The following is a 12,353-nucleotide window of genomic DNA, read 5'->3' on the forward strand; positions in this document are numbered from 1 at the left end:
CAAACCTAAACAGGTGAACAAAAGAAGTCTTATTGACTACATTATTGCTGATAATGACATCTTTGTGCTAGTTCAGAACACAAGAGTATACAGGGTATTTGAAATAGGAAGTCACCATTTAGTTTTGAACAAGATAAAATTGAAATGCTTTTTTCATGGAAATGAAAAAAAGCATATCAAAGTAAATCAGCATTTGCTCAGAGAGAATACGGAAGGGGAGGGGGGCAAAGTATTGTATAAAAATAGCTAAACAAAAAGTCATGGGAAGACTTTGAGAAGAATATAGAAAATACATATCTGGAAGACAGGAGAATGCTCTGGAGGTTATTACTTAGAAATGGAGGAAAGAATACTGTAAAAAGAATTAGAGATGATAAAAGTGACATGGAAACTAAAAATAAAATATGCAGTAATTACTTTGAAAGATTATGAAATGAAACAAGAAATTATAGAACAGTGGTAGAAAAATTCCAGAGAAATGCAATTGGGAGCACATGTCAGTACTAAAGGTGGAATAGCCATCAAAAACCTGGGTGTGAAAGAAGCTGGAGTAGGTGGTATTTTACCAGAAATACTACTCAAATATGGAGTTGTAAAAGTTTTATGGTTGCTGCTCTGCATAATTCAGAAGTCCAAATTTCATGTGATTGGAGGAGAACTCTCATACTACTCTCCCAGTCTATAAACAGAAATAAAACTGAATGTGAGAATTACATAAGAATTTGCTTATTAAGTGTTCCAAGTAAGATCTATGCAAGCATACTTAAGAAAAATTATGGGAGGACTTTGAAAAGAACAAGCTGGGTTTAGGCCAAATAGAAGTTGTCAGAATTAGATTTTCTCTTTAACTCATATAGTTGAGAAATCCTGGGTTATAACAAGGACCTGTATTAAGTTTTGTAGATCTGGAAAAGGCATATATATAGATATGCCTTTGTTTTAAATAGCTTTTCTCTTTGCTAAGAGAAAAGCTATTTAAAACAATACAATTATGTGATGCAAATAGGACAGATTGTCTGTATTTGATTTGTAAGTCAGCAGTTGGTAGTGATACAGGAAGATAGATGTTAAATCAAGTGTGAGACATGGGTGCTCATTATCTCTACTGTTTTTCATCATCTGTATGGCTCACATTATGAAGGATGTGGCATTAGCTCTTTACTTGATGCAGATGATGTTATACTATTAAATAATTCCAGTACAAGTCTGGCATTCCTTGATTACATTGAAAAAGGACTATAATAAATTTGATACAAAAATCGACATTAAAAAGACAAATTGTTAAAATAGGCAGGAACATTGAAAACATCAACTTAGTACAAGCAAGTCATTTCGGCTTTCAGTAAGATGCCAAATTAAATATGCAAGTAGACAACAGAATTATCAAAGCTGGTAAGTTAGGATGTCAACTGAATTGTATATGGAATAAAAGAAAAATTAATCAAAACTAATTGTATACATGACTACGTCAAAATCAATTTTAACCTATGAATTTTGAGAACCAGTTTAGAAATAACACAGACATGGGAGTTCTGAGAAAATTTAGCAGTGAACTGATAGCATCAATGGCAGAATGATATTAACACATTCGAGTTTAGAAGTGTTTTGCATGTTTATCATAACAACGGGACTACTCATTACCATTTGTGTGCACTTCCACATCGTGTGGGCAGGCCGATCTGATGCAAAGTTTTCATGGCATGCTAGTTGCAACCCTTTTGGTAGAAGTTTATTGCCGCTTTCTTGTATGCTACTCCCATGTTGGGCTGGCAGGCATCCTCACTGACACAAAGTTCATGTGCCATGATTATTACAACTCTTTTGGTAGAATTTTATTTGATGTTGGCATTTGTGATCTGTCTCAATGACATCGAAAATTTTGAATGCAGTTGAACAAACACTTATTTCATGTAATTGAAAATTTGAACAATTGTTTTTAGTTAGAAGCTGTGTTTGGCAGTACAACAGTTTTGCTTGACTCTGTTCAGCATAAATTAAGGATGCCAAGAAATTATATTCTTGGTTCAATCCCTTATCCAAGTATAAGCAAACAAAGTTTGCACATGAAGTAACTTCACGACTGGGAAACTCATATATAGAGGCTAATGACTTCACATCACTTGCCTTAGTATCCCATAATGCAAAGTGCATATCTTTATGGACATGTCTAATGCTATGTTATGGGAAGGGTCACTACCCAGACCAGTTTCGAGCTTGATTGAGATCTCATCAATGGGAGCCAGACCCAGAAGTGATACCAAGATTGAAGTAGTGCAGAAGTCATATATTTCCATATACAAGTAGCCAAAGGATGTCAGACCTTATTACTAAAATACTCTGGATTAGAGATAGATATTGAAAGTTTTTCCAGTTGGTTATATTATAAATTAAGGATGCCAAGAAATTGCATTCTTGTTTTAATCCTTTATCCAAATGTAAAGGTTGAAAAAGTGACCCTTCCCATAATACATAGTATTATACATGTCCGTAAGGATATGTGCTTTGCATTATGGGATACTAAGACAAGTGATGTGAAGTCGTTAGTTCTATATACGAGTTGTCCAGTCGTGAAGTTACTTCGCATACAAACTTTGTTTGCTTACACTTGGATAAAGGATTAAACCAAGAATATAATTTCTTGGCATCACCCTTAATTTATAGTATAACTAAGGGGAAACCTTTCAACATCTATCTCCATGCAATGCAGCATAGTTTCTGTGGAAGGAGACGTTTCATTAGGTAGTGCTATTTTTATCCCAGTTGTCTCTAAATGCGTTATTTGTTGACAAATATATTATATAGACTGCAAATGTATCTGTACCTTATTCAATAATAGAATAAAACCACTTCTTTTTCTTGTGCCTGCAGTATAGTGGCTGTTAGTGATTTATATTTCGCAAACAAATCTCTTTCCATCTATTGATAAGTTTTGTTTTGATTTTTAAATTATGCCCATCATAAATGCAAATATGAAAGTCTAGAGTTTATAGGATCACGTATTCTTCACTCGACACTCAGATACTTAAAACACAAGCGCACATATAATATCATCACAAATGTAAATTATTCATAATCCATTTTACAGTACTGAAAGCATTTTTATTCATGCGTATTCTTTCTTTTCCTTATATTTGCTAATCTTTACATAGTAACTAATAATCAAATATATTATTGTTTTTTAATATATTTTGAAAAGAACATTCCTTTTCACCTATTCCTCTCTTCTCAATGTGGGATTAGTTACAATAGAAGAAACTGTTATGAAAAGTTCCGACAACATGCAGCTGGTAAATTTGCTTGTGGCGAGCGAGCTACGATCGCCCTGAACTGAATGTGTTAAAAATGAGGATAGTAGGAAGGAAATTGACATTGTTAGTGTTCAAGAATCGCAGACAACTAATCTCAGATGATGTGGTTCACTTAAACTAAGGATGCCTAGAGAAAATGTTGCAAAACAACCATTTGTTGTCAACAGCAGGAAAAAAGATCTATAGGAAGACAAAGATCTAGGTAGATTGATCCACTAAGAAATGATATAGTAAATAATAATAGAGTAAGACTAAAATCTGATCTCTCTCAATATTGAAGTCCTGATAATGGAATAATTTGGAGAAAAATTGCTGATAAGAAGTTAGCAGTGATAAACTTTTCATGTAGTACTGTCATAATATTCTGCATCCCCAAAGTACATAATAAATAAAATAGTTTATAATAAACTATTTTGTGTCTATGTGTTCTTATAGTCAACTTTTATTTATATGTGCTGATTTTATATATGTGTGTGTGTATGTGTAGTGAAGGGGGTTATCCCATCAACCAGTTAACTGGATTATTCTTTTCTGGTTGGCATTGAAGAATTTTAGAGAGATATGCAGCTCTTCAAATGTGAGAACAGTATTCTAAGGCTGGACAAATTTAGGATTTGTATATTTTTAGCAACTGTACAGTTGAAATTAGTTTTGAGCAGAAAAATGCACAGTGTTTTTTGTTAGGATCAAACTATGGATGCATATATTTTCAGGAAAGAATAGAACTGTAAATCAGCTCAAAAGAAAAACCTGATTTTTTTCTAGAGCTCAGAGCATCATCAAAGGCAAGAGAAGCAAAGTTATATTTTTATAGCAAGTAAAAGAACATGACTTTGCTTTGATAGTCTTGAACTTGACAAGGTTGTCCTCTCTTCACTAAAGAATATCAATTAAGTCATTCTTTATGGTATTGGTTATGGAAGTGCCTGAAGCTTGATTGTTTGAGTGCTGCAAAGTTTAATAGAATGTGTTCTTCTTCAAAACTATGAATAATATTGGATGATGTCAATGAGAGGGCATTATATATAGGAGGAAGAGCATAGGTGGAACTAATAGTTCTGAAATAACCTTTCATTGGTACAGAAATCTGAAGAGAGAGGAAGCCATTCACCATGGTATTAGATGAATAACTGGAAAGCAAACTGGCCATCAAGTTACAAATTATGGAAGGTGAACTATGAGGTGAGTGGTTTGCTATCCTTTGTGCCAAACCTGATCAAATACCCTGAAAATATCAAGAATAACTACACAAGTTTATCCAAACCTTTCCATGGCTTGTGTCTAGAAGTGGATAATATTGACTAGAGATTTGTTGTGAATCAGAGGTGGTGGAATCCATATTAGTGATATTGAATGGCTGACTACTGAATAACATTCTCCATAATTTATGAAAGAACTAAGGTAAGGACAATGGAAACATAGTTTAATGGCTAATCTCCATTTTTTTTGGAATGAGCTCAATGTAGACCACTATTGTGTATGGTAGATACTGGATGAATGTGAAAAATTCCAGAGGTGGTAATAGGTTTTTATTTTCACACCACAATTGAGAGTATTATATCATCATATATAGAATAGTTATTCCTCAGATTCACTGCTAGATAAAGTACTGAATAGACCTTAACCTAATATTTATGCTATGGTAAGATGTCTGAGCAGTAGATGCAGGTATTCTTGTTGAGAGGCTTATACGCTGGTTAAACATGATAACTAATATTTAAGGAATTGACAGCGTATACTAGAAATATAAATTAAATAAATTTTAATATATACTTTCCGATATTTCGGCGAACGTCACGTTGCCATCTTCTTGGGAACTTATTACAAAGACAAGTGTACATAAGTACTACATAACAGCAAATGAGAACTGAAGCTAGGAAGCTAACGTTTTCCTAAAGTCCTGGTGGTGCCCCCTGGCGGGCTATATTGGTGGTTCTTGGCCTTTGGGCTGAAGTTCTTCTGATAATTGTTTCCCAAATTTGGGGCAGTCTCAAGCATCCAAATTTGTTGAGGTTTGGCATGTTCCTAAGGGCTGAGGCTGATTCCATGAATAGTCTTTCATACTTAAACTTGCTGCGGTGTATGACTGTGGCTTTCTTCCATCTTATTCTGTGGCGAGTATCCAGAGCGTGGTCTGCAAGCCCAGAGTGGCTGTACTGGTGAAATCGGATGTAATCCTTGTGTTCTGAGATTCTGATATTTGCTGTCCTGCCTGTTTGGCCAAAGTAAGACAATTTACAGCTGCAAGGGACCTGGTATACACCAGGTAGGTCTAGGGGGAGTGGTTGGTCTTTAGTGGAGCGGATAAGGGATGCCAATTTTCTATGTGGTCTATAACAAGTGGTTAAGTCGTGTTTTCTTAAGATTTTGTTGATTTTTTCTGAGGTGCCTCGGATGTAGGGAATGGTGATGGATTTAGAGTAATCTTTTTTGTGAAGGGGGGGGGTGGTGGGTTGTGGATCACTGGGTTAAGTATTTTCTGGATTTTTTTGGGGGGGGTAGCCATTGGCTGAGAAAATGTCATGGATGTGATTTAGTTCAGTGGTTAGGGCTTGATCATTTGAACAGATTATTTTTGCCCTGTTGAATAGTGTCTTAATAACTCCATATTGTTGTGAGGGGGGGGGGGGGGGTGATGGGATTGTTGGTGAATGTATCTGCCTGTATGGGTGGGTTTTCTATAAACTGAGAAAACCAAGGTTCCATCGGGTGACTAGTGTGTCTAGGAAGGGGAGGTTATTGTTTTCCTCTTTTTCCAGGGTGAACTTGATTCTAGGGTGTTGGTTGTTTAAGTGTGTTAGGAAGGAGAGGAGTGAATCTGGGCCATGTGGCCAAATAGCAAACACATCATCAACGTAGCGAAGCCATATGGTAGGTTTTTGTGGGGCTGAGTTTAAGGCTTTCTCTTCAAAGGTCTCCATAAAGAAGTTGGCCAAGGGTGGGGAAAGTGGTGAACCCATGGCTGTCCCCTCTATCTGTTTGTAGAATTTTTCCTGCCATACGAAATAGCCTGAGTTTATTGTAAACTGAAATAGGGCTCAGATATCGGGAGGAAATTTAGCTTGGATTAGCTCTAGGGTTTCTTTGAGGGGTACATTCGTGAATAGGGAGGAGACATCAAAACTGACCATTATGTCATTGTGTTGCAGTGTAAGGTTTTCTATACTGGCTTTGAAGTGGGCTGAGTTTTTTATGTGTGATGGTGTGTTGCCAGTATAGTGTGAGAGTGCTTTGGTTAAATGCTTGGCTAGTTTGTAAGTGGGGGAATCAATGCCATCCACTATGGGATGTAATGGCACATTTTCTTTATGTATTTTAGGGAGCCCATATATGCGGGGGGGTCTAGAGTTATAGGGTTTTAGTTTGTTGGTAACCTCCACAGGCCAAGAAGTAACCTTCTTAAGGAGCCTATGGAGTTTTCTAATTTGTGAGTTGGTGGGATTGTAATTAATGGGGAGGTAAGTGGATCGATCTAATAGCAAAGCCTTGAGCTTACCTGTGTAGTCATTAAGTTTGAGTACCACAGTGGCGTTCCCCTTATCCGCTTTGGTGATCACTATTTCTTTGTTTCTCTTCAATTCTTGTAGTGACTTGTATTCACTAATAGATATGTTGGATTTTGGAGGTTTTGCTTTTTTGAGAACACAGGCTACATCCAATCGAATATCGTTGCCGATGTGGCTTGGAAGTTGGCGAATTCCGCGTTCAATTGGGATCATTAATTCCTCGGCCGGTAATTTCTTAGGAGCAATGGCGAAGTTGTGACCACGTGATAGAGCGTTGAGTGCTTCAGGCTTCAGGATAACTGAAGAAAGGTTAACTACAGTGTTGGTTTGTAGTTTAGGTTTAGATGCGGAGTTCTTTAATAATTTATCAAACTTGTTGATATGTCGGCTCCGTATTCGATCGAATTCTTTTTTAGCTGCTGTACACGAGACGTCATTTAGGACTGACCAAAGCTCGTGATTAAGCGTACGTGAAAGCAAAGCTAATCCTCTAGCGCTAAAATAGCTCTGTTTATGTCGGCTAGGGAACCGCGTGTAGCGGTAATTTGCTCCCGAAGTAAAGCCTGGCTTGCCCGGTTGTAGATACGGAGAGCTTTCTGTGAGACGAAGCGGTGTTTAAATTTTACACAATTTGGGATAACTTGATTATCCCGGCAGCGTTTTAGGAATGCCAGACGGATAAGTTGTCTGGATAACTTAAGCTTCAGTTTGCCGTAATGGCAGGCCTTGCGTGTGAAGGAATCTCCGTGGATGATCATTATTCTTGTTGAGAGGCTTATACGTTGGTTAAACATGATAACTAATATTTAAGGAATTGACAGCGTATACTAGAAATATAAATTAAATAAACTTTAATATATACCTTCCGATATTTCGGCGAACGTCACGTTGCCATCTTCTTGGGAACTTATTACAAAGACAAGTGCACTCATGTACTACATAACAGCAAATGAGAACTGAAGCTAGGAAGCTAACGTTTTCCTAAAGTCCTAGTGGTGCCCCTGGCGGGCTATATTGGTGGTTCTTGGCCTTTGGGCTGAAGTTCTTCTGATAATTGTTTCCCAAATTTGGGGCAGTCTCATGCATCCAATTTTGTTGAGGTTTGGCATGTTCCTAAGGGCTGAGGCTGATTCCATGAATAGTCTTTCATACTTGAACTTGCTGCGGTGTATGACTGTGGCTTTCTTCCATCTTATTCTGTGGCGAGTATCCAGAGCGTGGTCTGCAAGCCTAGAGTGGCTGTACTGGTGAAATCGGATGTAATCCTTGTGTTCTGAGATTCTGATATTTGCTGTCCTACCTGTTTGGCCAAAGTAAGACAATTTACAGTTGCAAGGGACCTGGTATACACCAGGTAGGTCTAGGGGGAGTGGTTGGTCTTTAGGCAAAAATAATCTGTTCAAATGTCATGGATGTGATTTAGTTCCACTGAACTAAATCACATCCATGACACTTTCTCAGCCAATGGCTACCCCCCCCCAAAAAAATCCAGAGAATACTTAACCCAGTGATCCACAACCCACCACCCCCCTCCCCTTCACAAAAAAGATTACTCTAAATCCATCACCATTCCCTACATCCGAGGCACCTCAGAAAAAATCAACAAAATCTTAAGAAAACACGACTTAACCACTTGTTATAGACCACATAGAAAATTGGCATCCCTTATCCGCTCCACTAAAGACCAACCACTCCCCCTAGACCTACCTGGTGTATACCAGGTCCCTTGCAGCTGTACATTGTCTTACTTTGGCCAAACAGGCAGGACAGCAAATATCAGAATCTCAGAACACAAGGATTACATCCGATTTCACCAGTACAGCCACTCTGGGCTTGCAGACCACGCTCTGGATACTCGCCACAGAATAAGATGGAAGAAAGCCACAGTCATACACCGCAGCAAGTTCAAGTATGAAAGACTATTCATGGAATCAGCCTCAGCCCTTAGGAACATGCCAAACCTCAACAAATTTGGATGCTTGAGACTGCCCCAAATTTGGGAAACAATTATCAGAAGAACTTCAGCCCAAAGGCGAAGAACCGCCAATATAGCCCGCCAGGGTGCACCACCAGGACTTTAGGAAAACGTTAGCTTCCTAGCTTCAGTTCTCATTTGCTGTTATGTAGTACTTGTGTACACTTGTCTTTGTAATAAGTTCCCAAGAAGATGGCAACGTGACGTTCGCCAAAATATCGGAAAGTATATATTAAAGTTTATTTAATTTATATTTCTAGTATACGCTGTCAAATCCTTAAATATTAGTTATCAGTAGATGCAGGTAGTTAAATGTATGACACAAATTGCATCCTTTGGTTGGAAAAATCTTCGGTTTTGGATTCTTATTGTTAATTTTGTTCTGTTTCATACCTGATGATGCCTAGGAATTAACGTATCAGAAACCTGATTTGGGAAGGGAATTAGGGACCATAATAAGAGAACCACCCAAGGACTACTACTTGAGCTTTTTTGTACTGTTACTGACTTGCCAACTTTTTTCTGGGGTTGGGCATTATATCTGATGCTGTCGTCACATGGCCCTGTTCTTTCACCCACTCTCTTCCTTCCTTCTACAGGGTGTTCGGGATAAATTTGGCAGTTTCGTAAGGAAAAAGAAAATCTTCTTTGTATCTATTAAATTTAATGAATTGACAAAAAAACATTACAGGCAGAGTTAATTACAATACTATCAACAAGATTTACTCAAAATAACCACCATTAGCATCGATCACAGCTTCAATTCTGCTTCGGAACCTCGAACAAGCTGTTGCTAGAGTCTCCCTGGGAAGGGCCGCAAAAACTGTTTTAATTTTATCCATTAACTGGGCTTTTGTATTACTGGAAGTGCGATTGGTGTCTTTTTCAACTGCGCCCCATACAAAATAATCCATGGGGTTAAGGTCTGGGGAGTTTGGAGGCCAAACATTTGGACTGGTGAAGTCGTAGAAATTTTCAGACAACCATTTTTGACTTTTCCCAGAGGTGTGGCAAGGGGCCGAATCCTGCTGCCATACATACGGCCTACCATTGGCTACCCTTGTTATCCAGGGCTTGACTACAGTTAGCAACTCCACGAACAAAGCCCGAATTCCAATGCCAGGGTTCTTCAACACCTGTTCCTGCAGATTTGCGAGGAATTCTGCTGTACGAACGCAATCAGATCGTCTGCTAGGGATCTTTCTTCTTGCTACATCCTCGTAGTCACTATTGCAAGTCTCTAGTTCATGCCTGATTGTTTTTACTGTATTCAGGGAGCATTGGGCAGCAGTCGTAATATCCTTATTTTGATGGCGGGCACGAATCATCATGATACAAGTTATTCTCTTCCATGATTCAGGTGGGTTCCAGCTATCCATCCTTTCTGACATCTTGTATATGAATGAAGAAGGGTCCAAACTTTTAAATGAAGAGAAGTGTGTGTTAATACATGTAACTTACGGAAAAATATAATTAATTATAAATATGTCAAACTTATCCCGAACACCCTGTATATAGTATATATCATTCACTTTTTCATATGACTGCAGATCCATTCTACAGTTTTGTTATAACAGTAGTTAACTGTAACTAGCAAAACTTCTAAAATGTCTGCTTCCAAATTCCTAAATTCTGATCCCAAACCATTTTTTTGTTATTATTCAAATGGTCCTGAAACAGAAGTGTTAATAAAATCTAGTCCATCTTGTTTCTTCCAGTCTTGCTCTTTACAACATCCAAATGTGTATACAAGATGCATGCTCTCTCTCTCTCTCTCTCTCTCTCTCTCTCTCACACACACCTTTGGGATAACTCTAGCTGTCAATCTTTCTTGGCTTTTGAACTTGCAAGAAAAAACAAGATTTTTCTCTTTGCTTCAGATTACTTTACATCTGAACAACTATTAACTTTATACAAATTACAGATCTGTCTATCCATTTAATACCATTCTTAGATTTCCAGATCTGTCCATCCATTTAATACCATTCTTAGATTTCATAGTGGTACTTTTAAGAGCTCTAGATAGTATGGATAGTAGTTAGATTGAATAATGATCCTTCACCTACCATTTCACTCTTGTCTGTTTTACAGACATTTGGCTACTGCTGTTTGCATCATCTACAGATATGTTCATCAGAACTAGTATCAGTAGTTTCCCACCTATTCTAACTCTGTTTACGTGTGTTCTTAGTATCCACTTTACAGTTCAGCTCTGAATTTGCCAAATAGAATTTTCTTCCTTTTAATTAATTTTCTCTCTCTCTCTCTCTCTCGCTGCTGTCATTTGGAGCCACTTCCCCCTTTTATGTATTGCAACTGTATAATATGAAGATCTCTTCAAATCTGACAACATTAGATTTGAAGACCTTCAAATTTCTGCTTTCTTCTTAGTGGTGCTACTATATTTTATGTTAAATAACCTCTGGTATGTGGGATTACCATTAAAAAAAAAAAAAAAGTAAACATCTAAAACATTAAAAGTGTATCAACTAGCTCTTGCTAGTTGTAGCAGTAATTATACAAAATGAAAGGATGCTACTTTTAGCATAAAATGCAAACAAAGCAATAGATTTTATATTACCAAATGAGTTAAAAAAATTTCTTGCTCTGATTTATTTGAAATGAAAAATCAGTATACTATTTGAGTGTACTTTGTAAAATTAGGCTGAGGCAATTATAATAGTGACTTATAGTTTGTCTGTTAAGCTAAATAAAATAAAGATTCAATTTTAATAATAAAATAATAGTAGTTTGTACTTTCTTGGGAAGCACCCCAAGTATTCACACATCACATGTACAACTCTTTCATTATCCAAAAAAGTTATTTATTTCTCTGTTCTATTTTTATTTTATTTTATTATCTTAATTGTTACCTGCTACAGTTTTCTCTTTTCTTTCTTTCTTTTTTTTAAAAGTTTTAATTAAAAAGAAAGAAAATAAATGTTTAGCAGTACTTCCCACTCTCAACAGCTGTATATTGTGATGCCATTTGTGAGGAAGTTCAGTTTATCATGAAGGTTTTGTGCTTTTACTATTTCCAGTAGTGAGCTGGAAATATTCATTGATATGGGACTGAAGGCTTTTCATAGTTGGCTATAGTGCATCATTTTTTTATAGTGGTGTTTGCTTTGGCATGATTCGTATTAAAACATGCTCCTGTGTACAGGGCATCTGGACTGACAATTTGAAAAACTTAACTGAAGAGAGAGGGGAGTATTCTGTATTGGCTTAAAAACAGAAATGTGCCACAATGAGTTTATATGGTTTTCCACTGTTTTTCATCAGGCAACCAGGGCAGATTGTGAAAGTCAGCTACCAGAACAGACTCTCCCTCAGCAGAAATGAGGACAAGCACCATCAGTGTGGGAAGTATCGTGTCGTTATAATTGGTGTTACTGAAACTAAAAGACTAAAGGAAGTGAAATACTGCTAAATAATAAATATAAGATTTGTATTTTAATAATAGTGATCTAGGAATAAACAGCCATGTTATTCATCACAAAACATGAAGGTAAATGTCTTGAAGGTGAGCAGTTTCAAACAAATAGAGGTAAACAAATTTCA

At 37.0% G+C, this 12,353-nt stretch overlaps 1 protein-coding gene across 7 annotated transcripts in view; it reads left to right on the forward strand.

Moving 5' to 3' along the window:
- LOC150093229 (uncharacterized) overlaps nt 1-12,353 on the forward strand; it is a 307,481-nt gene that overhangs the window by 242,326 nt on the left and 52,802 nt on the right. The window lies entirely within an intron of this gene.

The sequence above is a fragment of the Typopeltis vanoorti genome, chromosome 24, assembly GCF_054136105.1.
Source record: "Typopeltis vanoorti isolate ZY-2024b chromosome 24, IOZ_Tvanoo_1.0, whole genome shotgun sequence".
NCBI classification, from domain to species: Eukaryota; Metazoa; Arthropoda; class Arachnida; order Uropygi; family Thelyphonidae; genus Typopeltis; species Typopeltis vanoorti.